The following is an 11525-nucleotide window of genomic DNA, read 5'->3' on the forward strand; positions in this document are numbered from 1 at the left end:
CTTGATCTCTGCAGTCTCTTGCCTTTACACTCTGGTGTGCACACGGACATACGCACCTGTGAAGCCCACTTAAAGACCTGGCATCCCCTTCGTGAAGCATCAGTCATGGCCCACTGGCTCCCAAAATGTAGAATTCAGGTTTCAGGTGGCCAGTCAGCATGTCTGAGGATTTGTAAGTCCAGTCATCTAAGCAGCTGGCCTCTTCACCCAGGAGGCTGCTGTCCACATACAGCCTCCAGCCCTCATTATAGCTCAGGATCTATAAACAGTGACGGGTATAAACTAAACTAGTTTGCCTTCAAGGAGCTCCTGCCCTCCTTAGGGAGGGCCCTTGAGCCAGTCTTTTCACTCTGTAGGCTAAAGAAGAAACTGAATCCAGTCCCCTACTTCCGTGGGCCACAGAAAAAGGCCACAGGAAGACCAGGTCATAGAGCTACCATTCCAGGCATGAGTTTCCCTGGGACAAACTTGCCAAGGAAAAGGCCCAAGAGAGGAAACGTGAAGCCCAGAGTAAAGGAAAGAGAGAAGGATGATGGTTAATCCTGTTTAATGGTTAATTCTGGGTATGCTGGTTAATCCTGGGGGCCTCAGAAGATGACCCATCCCAGAAAGTTGCCTCCCCACAAAGTCTGTCGGTACTGATCTCATATGCGGGTAAAGAAGGACCCAGGGGAGGAAGAATGGGCTTAGCTGAGCACATCCATACGTATGAGAGAAAACTTTGCCACAGTGTAGGAAGGACCAAGTGGGTGTGGGAAGCCAAGCTGGTCATTGTCCCAACAATCCTGATGCATAAGAGGTAAAGAGGAGAGAAAAAATTAGTCATCTAAAATTGATTGAGGTCAAAATTATGGCATCCCAATTGGAGGCAAACCATGATAGACTTAAAAAGATTGGAAAGTGTTTGTTGTGTGGTGTAAAGCAGGGGTTAGTTTGCAAAGTATAGCCTGTGGGCCAGATATGGCCCATTGGCCCATTTCTACAAATGCAGTTTATTGGAACATCCATCTACTCATTTATGTATTACCTATGGCTGCTTTTGTGTTGCAATGGCAGAGTTGAGGATTTGCAACAGAGACCATCTGGCATACAAAGCCTGAAATATTTACTATCTGGCCCTTTACAGAAAAGAGGCAAGGACACATTGTTCCAAGTCCTGGATCCACAACTTCGGACACATGCTAGCTTTTGTAACCCACCTTTCAATGTCTGAATTTCTCATCTGTAAAATGGAGGACTATGTTACCTGTGCCCACTAACCACTTAACTCACTGAGGAGTGAAGACACTGAATGAAATAAGTGTGAAAATGTACTTTAAGATCTAAAGAGTTATGCAAATGCAAAGTGTTATTAGGGCTGTTTTGTAAGTATCTGGCAAAAGAGAGAAGACAGAGAAAGTTGATTTTTTTCTCCAATGGAGCTAAAGAGAAAATAAACAATAAAGGTTGCCAAAGGGCACGTGCACCCTTTTATTTGTGTCAGTTAATGTATAGTTTCCAGTCAATGGAAGCTCGGTTATTAAAATTAAAGAGGAAGAAATAAAATTCACAGCCACCTTGAAAGGACTGAAGAGATTCCTTAACAGTGAGGTACAGTCAGAGGGGGTACAGGTACAGGTCTGAGGGTGTGCTGACCCACCTGGGAGCAACAGAGTGGGACTGAGGGAAAGGAAGAATGAGAAGACAAATCAGGAAATACTGCCTGGGATATGTTTATATGGGCAATTATTCACTGTTTATCCGGAATTCAATTTAGCTGGGCATCCTGTATTTTTATTTGCTAAATGTTGCAACCTTCCCCCACCCTGAGTGGTTTTGGTAGGGCAGCCAATCACAGGACTCTGCTCCCTAATCACGGAGCTTGTTGATGTTCAGTCCTGAAACTCTGAATCTTAAGCAGAGAGAAATAAGGAGAGAAGGCAGTTGGAGCTGATCATCTGATGGCAATGTTCCAGAAAGATCTTCATAGCTGCCCAGTTCTGTCTTTTCCAGGACTGTAGTTCAGGCTTGTTTTTAATCTCCAAACTATGCCATTCATTTCCAATCTATCCCTTTCTGTTCCTTAAACTAGTCAGAGCTGGTTTCTGTTGCTTGCCGTCAAAGAACCCTAACCCAATATCTCAAGACACCCAAAACAGTATCCAATAAACTGTGGGGATGGCTAAAGGGGTGAACAGAGAGGGGAGGAGATTAACTAGGGAAGGCTTTTTTTGAGTGTAGATCTGGACGTAGGCAGAAGAGGGGTTGGGCGAGTGGTGAGAGTATTCTCAAAATCTGGTGGGTTATTTACGTCTGCTATAACAAGAAGAAATAGGGAGCTACTAAAGGCTCTTGGGTAGGGGATGGACTTGATAAAAATGACATTCAATTTAAAAAAAAATATTTCCAAAGCTGGCCTTTAAGTGTCTTGGAGGGGAAGATGGTGGCAGGGAAGCTGGCTGGGGGGCTGGCTTCATGGTCCAAATGATAGTCCAGGGGTCTAGTGTGTAAGAGTGAGGCACTGAGAATGAAGAGGAAGAGAAAAATGGTAAGAATCAGCTCAGAGGAGACTGTGGGATTTTAATGACTTTCTGGTCATGGGGAATATCCAAGAGCAGGGAAGGAAGAGCTCCAATTGGGTCATGAGCCACAGTAACTCAGCTGTGGGGGCTCCATGACCATGGGCTTCCCAGGACCTGTGGCTGCAGGGTGGGCCTATGGTGGGGGTGGTCTGAAAGGAGCAGCTCTTGGAGGCCCTTGGGTTCATGATCCTCGGTGGCTGTGCCTCCTCTCTGGGGGAGGGCTGTGGTGAGTACAGGCTGCAGCAGAAAGTGACAGGGATGATTAAAGGGATGGAAAATCAGGCCCATGAAGAGAGGTTAAAGGACTGCAGCTATTTAGCCTGGGGAAGAGAGGCAGTCATGTAACAGCTCCCTTCAAGTCCACGCAGGGTGACTGGTAGATGCGTGCTAGGCAGCTGCCCTGTGCAGCTGCCCGGCACAGCTGCATATAGGGGGAGACAGCACCCCTGGAGCGAGCACCTCTGCAGCGAGGGAAAGGCACGCTCCCAAGGGAGGAGGGAGGCAGAGGCATAATTACAAAGGCTCTTTTGTGGTTTCTAAAGGCCCCTCTCCCCTCCCCTTTGTTTTTTGCATCTGTCATTATGCTGTGCAAACCACAGCCAGGCCTCTTGACAGCACCAATATCTGCTTTCCTGAACACTCGGAAGGTAATGTGGCTATAAAATTGACAAGTTAGATAAATACTAGTACAAAGGGTAGACTGTGTGTAGCTTTGTGCAGCCTTCTGACTGGTCTCCCACCCTGACCGGGATAAATCCTCTGTCTGCATCCCTCTGGTCACCCCCAGCCTCATCCATTCCATCTGGGCTCCTTCTGACGGACTCCCCAGGAGCTCACATTTGCTCGGCCTCTTTGTCTAATTTGTCACTTTGACAACGTGAAAGGTCTTTTATTTCTTCCCAGGTCAAATATGTTTCATTTCACTTAAAAAAATTTTTTTTAAAGCTTCCTTTTTTTTTTTTTTTTGGCTGGGCCACACTCTTGCTGTCTTGGCTGGGCTGCCGCAGTTTTCCCGGAGGAGGCCCCAAAGCCCCTGGCCCAAACTCCTTAGATCGCTGCTAGGGTAACTGAGGGCCTACTCCTGTGGTGACTGCATTGCCCTGATCCTCAGCGGAGGCCATGTGGGCAACATGGTCATGGAAGGAAGGTAGTTTAGAATTGGAGGTGGGCGGAGTGGGTTAGGGGATGGGAGGAGGAGGGATGGAGAAGGAACATTAGTCAGGATTCACCACCAAAGTGTTGGAATCTGGCTGTCCAAAAGCCCAGAGCTAAAATTTATTTGGTTTTGGTCCTGTTGTTAATGATAGAGGGTGTCAGTGAACCTCACTCAGTGTTAGCCCAGTCTCCTGAGTAGGTGAGGAGAACCTGGAAGCCATATCCCCACCAAGAAGTTCTGTCAGGGAGCAGGGAATTTAGACCTCACCAGATGCCTGTGGAGTGACAGAGATCCAATTCACCACCGACAGCCTCCAGCTCATACCCTAGCAGCGATCGAAGAGGTGTGGGTAAGGGGTCTTTGGGGCCTCCTCCGGGAGATACTATGACTTGCTGGACCCATTATGTGCTGTGGCCAAAGCCCTTGACATGGATGGGGAAGGGGTACAGGAGAGGAGCAGGCACAGAGCCGGCTCATCCAGGGATTCCCAGATGAGCTGAGCCTCTCCCTAAACAGGAATAAATGCGCTGTGCCCTTCTGCCAGGGACATGGGGATGCCCTAGGGGCAGGCCTGGCTCGTACTTCCCCCTGTGAGTCCACAACATGCAGCACAGGGCTGAGCACCCAGCGAGCAGATGGCTCTGAGGCTGGCAGTTCAAGCAGTGGGGCCTCAGAAACAGGCAGAACTGCCCGCCATTCTCCCGCCGCGACTGCCCTCCTCTGCATCTGCTAAGTGGGCATGACTGGCACCTACCTCTAGAGCTGTTGTGAACATCGAGTAGCACCGTGCATGACCTGGGTTTGGCATGCTTGGCATGGGGTGAGACCCGATGATGTTAGCTACTGTTGTATTAATAATAATTGGTTTTCAATATGACTTATTTAATGGAATGGATGAAGCAAAGGATGAGACTCAGCAGGAAGGGCTGGGCTTCTGAAACCTGATCATTTCTCATTTTAATGCTTCTCCCTCACTGTGGTCAGCCTGAGTGGGATCGGCTGGCCCAGCCTTCATTTTACCTTTGTTGCCGTCTCTCTTTGTGGTGGTTCTTTCTCTTCCTCCTCCTCCGCCTCATAAGCAAAGGGTAAGGCATGGTTCTGAATCTTTGGTTCTGTAAAGAGGCGTGCCCATCTCTGTGCTCGATTCCACTGGAAAAATAAGAACAATTCCTATTATTTTCGGTTCCCAGACCTTGAGTGTGTCAGGCTTCAGGTTCACTTCTACATCTCTCCACGTCGCCCGGATCTGCAAGTAATTTAACCTTGTTTTCATAGAGCAAAAAGACGTTCCGCTTGTTTACACTGGAGACAAATTTTCCTCAATTGACGCAATCCTATTGATTAAATAATGACCTTCTTCCTCATTTAAAGGTAATTTCGGTTGGTATCATGACGTGGAGGAAGAAAATGAATGCCTTTTCTGTCTTGCTGTCTGAAGGGCAGGCAGTGAGGGCCGACTCGCAGAGCTCTGGGCAGGGCCCTCTCATTTTTCTCACCTGTTCTGGAACTTCATCAGGCGTCGGAGTGGGGCTAGTGCTGGGACTCCTTGAGTAGATGGGCTAAATAGGACCAGTCTTGATTAGGGAAATTAAAGAGCCAGCATTTGCTTTGTAATAGATGTCAAGGCTGGGGCAGAGTAGATGCTACTTTGTTTTAAAACTTGATTTGCTTTCAAGACTTGTACGTAAATTATTTTTCAAGGTCACATCACACGATATAGTCCGGGCATGTCATTTGAGCCAAGGATTTAAAATCAAAGGGAAAGGCGATGTGCCTATCAGGAAGAACGTCAGGGAACAGCCCACACAGGAGAGACACAAAGATGGGAGCCTGGGGGTGGCCAGAGAGTTGTCGGGTACTCTTGGGTAAGTCCTTTAACTTCATCTGGGTCTAGATTCCTCGGTAAAACAGGGGGTGACTGGATCAGATGACTTCTAAGGTACTTTCTTGGTTCCATGTTCTGTGATACAATGGAATCTGGAGACCCGGATATTATTTGCTTCCGTTCCAGATCCATGTACTGTCTATTTCAATAAGGACAAGACCAGTGGATCACATTTGGAAGGATGGGACCTCTGTTGTTCCATTTTCTTTCTGTGAGGTCAGGTCAGTGCATTCTGTGTTAGCAATGCCATTTAAGAAATAGATATTCCTATATGTTCTGTAGGAGAATGCATATTTTGCAATGATCTAAAAAATTATCCTAATGCAAATACAGAGTGGCATAAATACCATGGCTGGACAGGAGCTAGACATTAATAAAAGAAAATCAGAGCTGACATTTTAAAGGTTTTTGCTCTATTATAGGCACATCTAGGCATTCCTTCATTTTCTTTTTACCAGAGGTTGGCAAACATTTTCTGTAAAGAGCCAGACAGTAAATATTTTAGGCTTTGTGGGCTGTAACATCTTGGTTTTAGCAATGCAACTTTGCCGTAGTAGCAGAAAAGCAGTCACAGGTAACATGTAAACAAATGTGTGTGGCTATATTCCAATTAAACTTTATGACCCTGCCATTTGAATGTCATATCCTTTTCGTGTGTCACAAAATATTTTCTTGATTTTTTTCAACCATTTATAATGTAAAAACCATTCTTAGTACACAGGCCTTCACAAAAACGGTCGGTGAGCCAGATTTGGCCCCATAACCACAGATCGCTGACCTCTTTTCTTTATTACAGTCCTTTAAGGGAGGAAGTATTTTACCAATGAGAAAAATCAAGGCTTAATGGGGTTAAATAACTTGCCTAGGTTTACCAGTTAGAAGCAATAGAGCTGGAAGGTAATCCAAAAGGCCAGGTTCAGGCTGGGCATGGTGGCTCATGCCTGTAATCCCAGCACTTTGGGAGGCCAACGCAGGAGGATTACTTGAGGCCAGGAGTTTGAGACCAGCCTGGGCAACATAATAAGATTCTGTTTTTACATATTAAAAAAAAAAAAAGCAGGCATGGTGGTGCATATCTGTAATCCCATCTACTTGGGAGGCAGAAGTGGGAGGATAACTTGAGCCCAGGATTTTTGGTCTGCAGTGAGCCGTGATCATGCCCTTGACCCCCTCCAGCTTGGGTGACAGAGCAAGATTCTGTCTCAAAAAAAAAAAAAAAGCCAGATTCAGGAGCTTAAACACCTACCCTTTAGGGATATCCAGCTAGAGTGGTAGAATGTGAAAGACTTTGCTCCCTCTGACATTGATGAATAGTTACAAAATCTCCTTTTTAATCATTCTTACTTTTTCATGATGGTTCACATTCCAAACATTAGAGCAAGATTGGTGTCTCACAAGGCTGGGATACCTGGCTGGCTTAGAAATTACATGGGACAATAACTCAAAAGGTGACTGAGCAGGAGCGAGGAGTGAGATGAAGAAAACAAAGAGTTAGTTCTGTGAGTACCAGGATCCAGGGAGAGGCCTGGCCACCCTTGTTTGGCCTGGGGGCTGGCTCAGCTTCTGCATCCTAAGGAGGAGATGCCACACCTCCAGTGCCTCCCATTCTTGTTCTTGAAGATGATGCATCTTGGAAAGTTCTCTAATGCTTGCTTTTTTTTTTTTTTTTTTTTTTTTTTTTTGAGACAGAGTCTCACTGCGTTGCCCAGGCTGGAGAGCAGAGGCAAGATCTCAGCTCACTGCACCCTCCACCTTCCGGGTTCAAGTGATTCTCCTGCCTCAGCCTTCTGAGTAGCTGGGACTTCAGGCACCTACCACCATACCCAGCTAATGTTTGTATTTTTAGTAAAGAGAGGGTTTCACCATGTTGGTCAGGCTGGTCTCGAACTCCTGACCTCAGGTGATTCGCCCGCCTCGGCCTCCCAAAGTGCTGGGATTACAGGTGTGAGCCACCATGCTTGGCCCTCTTAATGCTTTTTAATATTTCAAGAATGGACAGACTGTCTCCAGAGCTACACTGTCACCTTCTGGGGTGGCCTATGTCTTCTGTCCTCTCCACACTTGGTACAGTCTGGGCACACACAAATGCAATGATGCCAGGTGAGTGAGGCCTTTCAGTTCTAAAACATGGTGCTTCAGGAAGTGGTGAGCTGCCTACTTCTGGAAGTGTGTGGCAATGCTGCTGTCAGCAGACGCTGGTGTAGAGGACCATTGCGGGTGGGAGGTGAGAGTGGAGGAAGGTTCGACGATCCTATCCATCCATGTAATAAACATCTGCTGAGCACCTAATGCATGTTGGATCCAAAGTCAGAAGCCCCCACATATATGATTTCTTTTGATTTCCACAACTAGCATCTGACAGAGGCATGTGATCCCAGTGGCTAGATAGAGAAACTGAGGCTCAGAAGAGCTTGTTATTTTTTTTTTTTTTTTGAAGAGATGCAAGCAGCAGGGGGCAGAGTCAGTGTAGTCTGCTTTCTGCCTTCCACCACAGGCCCCTCTATCGGGCTGTGTGGAGAAATAGGCTCCAGTTCTTGCTGTGACCCTCGCTAGATGTGTGGCTTCAACAAGTTATCTGACCTCTCTGAGTTTGTTTCTTCCTCTGTTTAAGGGTTGACTTTTGGAGATTTGTCATGAAACAAAAAGAGATATTATATAAAGGTGTCTAAAACAGTGGCAGGCATGGCACAGGTTACAGTTGCTTTCTTCCTTCTGCTTCAAGATGATTTGGTTTTGTGAAGTTGACTGAGTCATCAATCTTACTCAGTTTGGGATCTTTAGGGCCTAGCAGAGAGCCGGGCATGGAGCAGACACTTAATAAATATTTGTTCAGTGAATGGATACACAATGCTTATATCTACTGATGCCAACCATCTGGATACTCAAATGCTTCAACATGATGGGTTCTTGATTTTTCATCTAAATGTTGGATGTCATCTTAAAATATAAGCAGCTAAAATGACCTGAAACATAAATATGAACACAGGTCTCACTGATGCAGATTCCTTGGGGGGAATGTGTAAATCAGTGAAAGTCTGCATAGGGCTGTATTTAAGGAAAGTGATTTGTTATTTTCAAATAACTCCAGCTATGTCACCAGGTTTATTTACCATCCATCCACCCATTGATGTAAGCAGTCAACAGTGGCCTAGAGGGGCTCTTTGGGTCTCCTTTAATAAATAAAGAAGAAAGATTATCTGGAGCATGTTGGTTATTTGTAGATAAATAGAAGCAGCTCAACTGCTTATGGGAGCTTGGAAACAGTTCGTACTCAAGTGTTTTGGACATTCCCCCAATATTGTGCATACACTGTTTCTGTGCCTTGTCTCTGAAGAATCTTTATGCTAATTTACAGTCATATTCTTTTCTGCTAAGGGGGTGGGAATGCAGAGAGCTTCTGTCTGTTGCCTCTGAATGTGTGCAGTGCGTGTGAAGAGGAAGAGTCAACACAGGCTAGGTTCCCTGGGGAGAATCTCATTCTTGATATTGAAAACAACTTACTGGACTTACAGGAGTAAAAATCCTATGAACTGGATGAGGCTGTGCCATTATTCTTGGGAGGAAAGATGGATGGAAGGACTCCTTTTATAGAAATGGTTTTTGATGACTCAGGAACACCGTGACACCTTCAGGTCTACGGAAATGTACATGGCTATTTAGCTCTAGACTAAAATGACTCCAGGTTTCTACGCTTTTGGGATTCCTATTTGTGCTTTTGTTGCTATCCTGTGTCTTTCAGCTAACTTCACTTTTTTTGATTCCCAGTATGCCTATCACTAGCAGTTCAGTATCTTTCTTCTAATTTGTTGCCTGCTTCCAATATTCCAGGGACTAAAAAAAAAAAAAAAAAAAAAGTAATAATAACAACAAAAATTCAGAAGGGTACATCTGTTAGAGCTGTTTGTGAAGCGAGAATGAAAAGAATCCAAATGAGTCTGAAAGGCCTTTCTGTGACTGCTTGGCATGAACTTTGGAACCCGGACATTGTGAGGTCTACAGTGGCTGTTTGGGGGTCTTTTCCACTTCCCTGTCCTTGACTGTCAGCTGGAGAGGTGATTTCAGTATTGGTGAGACACTGCCGCACATATGTCTTACCATGGCAACCTCAAGGCATTCCTCTGAGGCCAGGATGTGGTTTCATTTCTCAGGAGAGTAGACTGAGGGGGAAACAGAAAAGTGTGAGGATGGCTCTCCATGAGGCATGGCCCTCAGGATCATGCTAAATGAAATGACATATCGGTGTGTTTATCTGCAAACAGCTACACTGACTACTCACTTATTACAATTTTGAAGCTTATTAAAACAAAAAATACAGAGTCTTGCTCTGTCGCCCAGTCTTGCTCTGTTGCCCAGTGTAGGGGCATGATCTCAGCTCACTACAACCTCCGCCTCCTGGGTTCAAGCAATTCTCGGAACTCCGGGTGTGGTGGCGCATGCTGGGATTACAGGCATGTGCCACCATATCCAGCTAGTTTTTGTATTTCTAATAGAGAGAGACAGAGTTTCACCACATTGGCCAGGCTGGTCTTGAACTCCTGAGCTCAAGTGATCTGCCTGCCTTGGCCTTCCAAAGTGCTGGGATTAAAGGCATGAGCCACTGTGCCTGGCCTGAAGCTGATTTTTTAATAGTTTGATCAGAGCTGCTTATTTCTTGACCTCTTTCAGAGACCTTCTGGAAAATTCTGGTGTCAAAGAAGGAGTGCTCAGGAATCAGGAGTCAAGAGTTGCAAACTAGGCTGGGTGCGGTGGCTCAAGTGTATATTCCCAGTACTTTGGGAGGCCAAGGTGAGAAGATACCTTGGGGACTGGGCCAGGAGTTCAATACCAGCCTGGGCAACATAGTGAGACTGTGTCTCTTAAAAAAAATTAGCTAGGCATGTACCTGTAGTCCCAGCTACTTGGGAGGCTGAGGCGGGAGGATCACTTGAGCACAGGAGTTAGAGGTTACAGTGAGCTATCATTGCATTATTGCACTCTGGCCTGAATGACAGAGTGAGACCCTTTCCCAAAAAACAAGAAGGAAAGGGTTGCGGACTACATCTTGTTCTGTGAGGTTGCTTAACTGCTCTGAATTTCAGTTATAAAATGTGAGGGCATTGGTTAAACCTGCCCTTTGCTAGGATCCATCTAATAACACCCTATACATCTTTGATTTTCTGTGAGCTCTGCAGAGCTGACCATCTCCAAGACTGGGGGAAAGTGGTTGTATAAGGGCAGCTTCTTATAGGGAATGGCTGGGGAGAGGGCTGTCCCCAGAGAGGTGATGGGCATTTATACAGTTTTTTTCGGCATCACAGACACAGGATTGGCTTACACTAGCGACCACCTATACCCTCCCTTGGCATGAGCCTGGGGTCTGGGAGGACCTGGATGGGTGGCAGGTGGCATCAGCTCTTCACATCCATCCTTGGTTTCCCTTGGATCCCTCTCCATCACTGTCTTTATCCACCTCAGCCTCCCCCAGCTGGAGCCACAGGCAGCCCTGTCCCATTCTGGAGCCAGTTCTGACCAAGGCAGGAAATGGATGTGGAGGCTCCGCCTGCCACTGGAGGGAGGAGGGGGCTGGAATTAGGTCTCATGTTTTCAATCAGCAACAATTGCGCCTCGGTGAAACCTCAGAGGCGACGGTGGTAGCACCACTCAAAGTCTACATTAAGTCGTTTCCTCAGATGTGGGATCCAGAGGCTTAGGCACGACTCACAGGCTCCTGGGTGCCTTTCTCCTGAGCTCAAGTCTCCTTTCCTCAAATCCGAATGAGGACTGGGTGTGTCAGAGGCAGCCTGGCTGCCTGGGCAGCTCCTGAGTTCCAGAATTTCCTATTCCTCCTTACCCCCAATGGCATCTGCAGCAATTCCCAAGTCCATAATCTGACCATAGTATTGTCTGGCATTCCAGACCCTTCCTTGAGGCTCAGTTGGAGGCT

General features: G+C 46.4%; 1 long non-coding RNA gene across 1 annotated transcript; it reads right to left on the reverse strand.

The window, feature by feature from the left end:
• Positions 1 to 4558: 4558 nt before the first annotated feature.
• Positions 4559 to 5758, reverse strand: LOC105738612. Its single transcript, XR_001114441.2, has 2 exons — positions 5214 to 5758; positions 4559 to 4866 (listed from the first exon to the last, which is right to left on the reverse strand). It is a non-coding gene; the product is annotated as an uncharacterized LOC105738612 (long non-coding RNA).
• Positions 5759 to 11525: the final 5767 nt, after the last annotated feature.

Source organism: Nomascus leucogenys, chromosome 19 (genome assembly GCF_006542625.1).
Source record: "Nomascus leucogenys isolate Asia chromosome 19, Asia_NLE_v1, whole genome shotgun sequence".
Lineage (NCBI taxonomy): Eukaryota > Metazoa > Chordata > Mammalia > Primates > Hylobatidae > Nomascus > Nomascus leucogenys.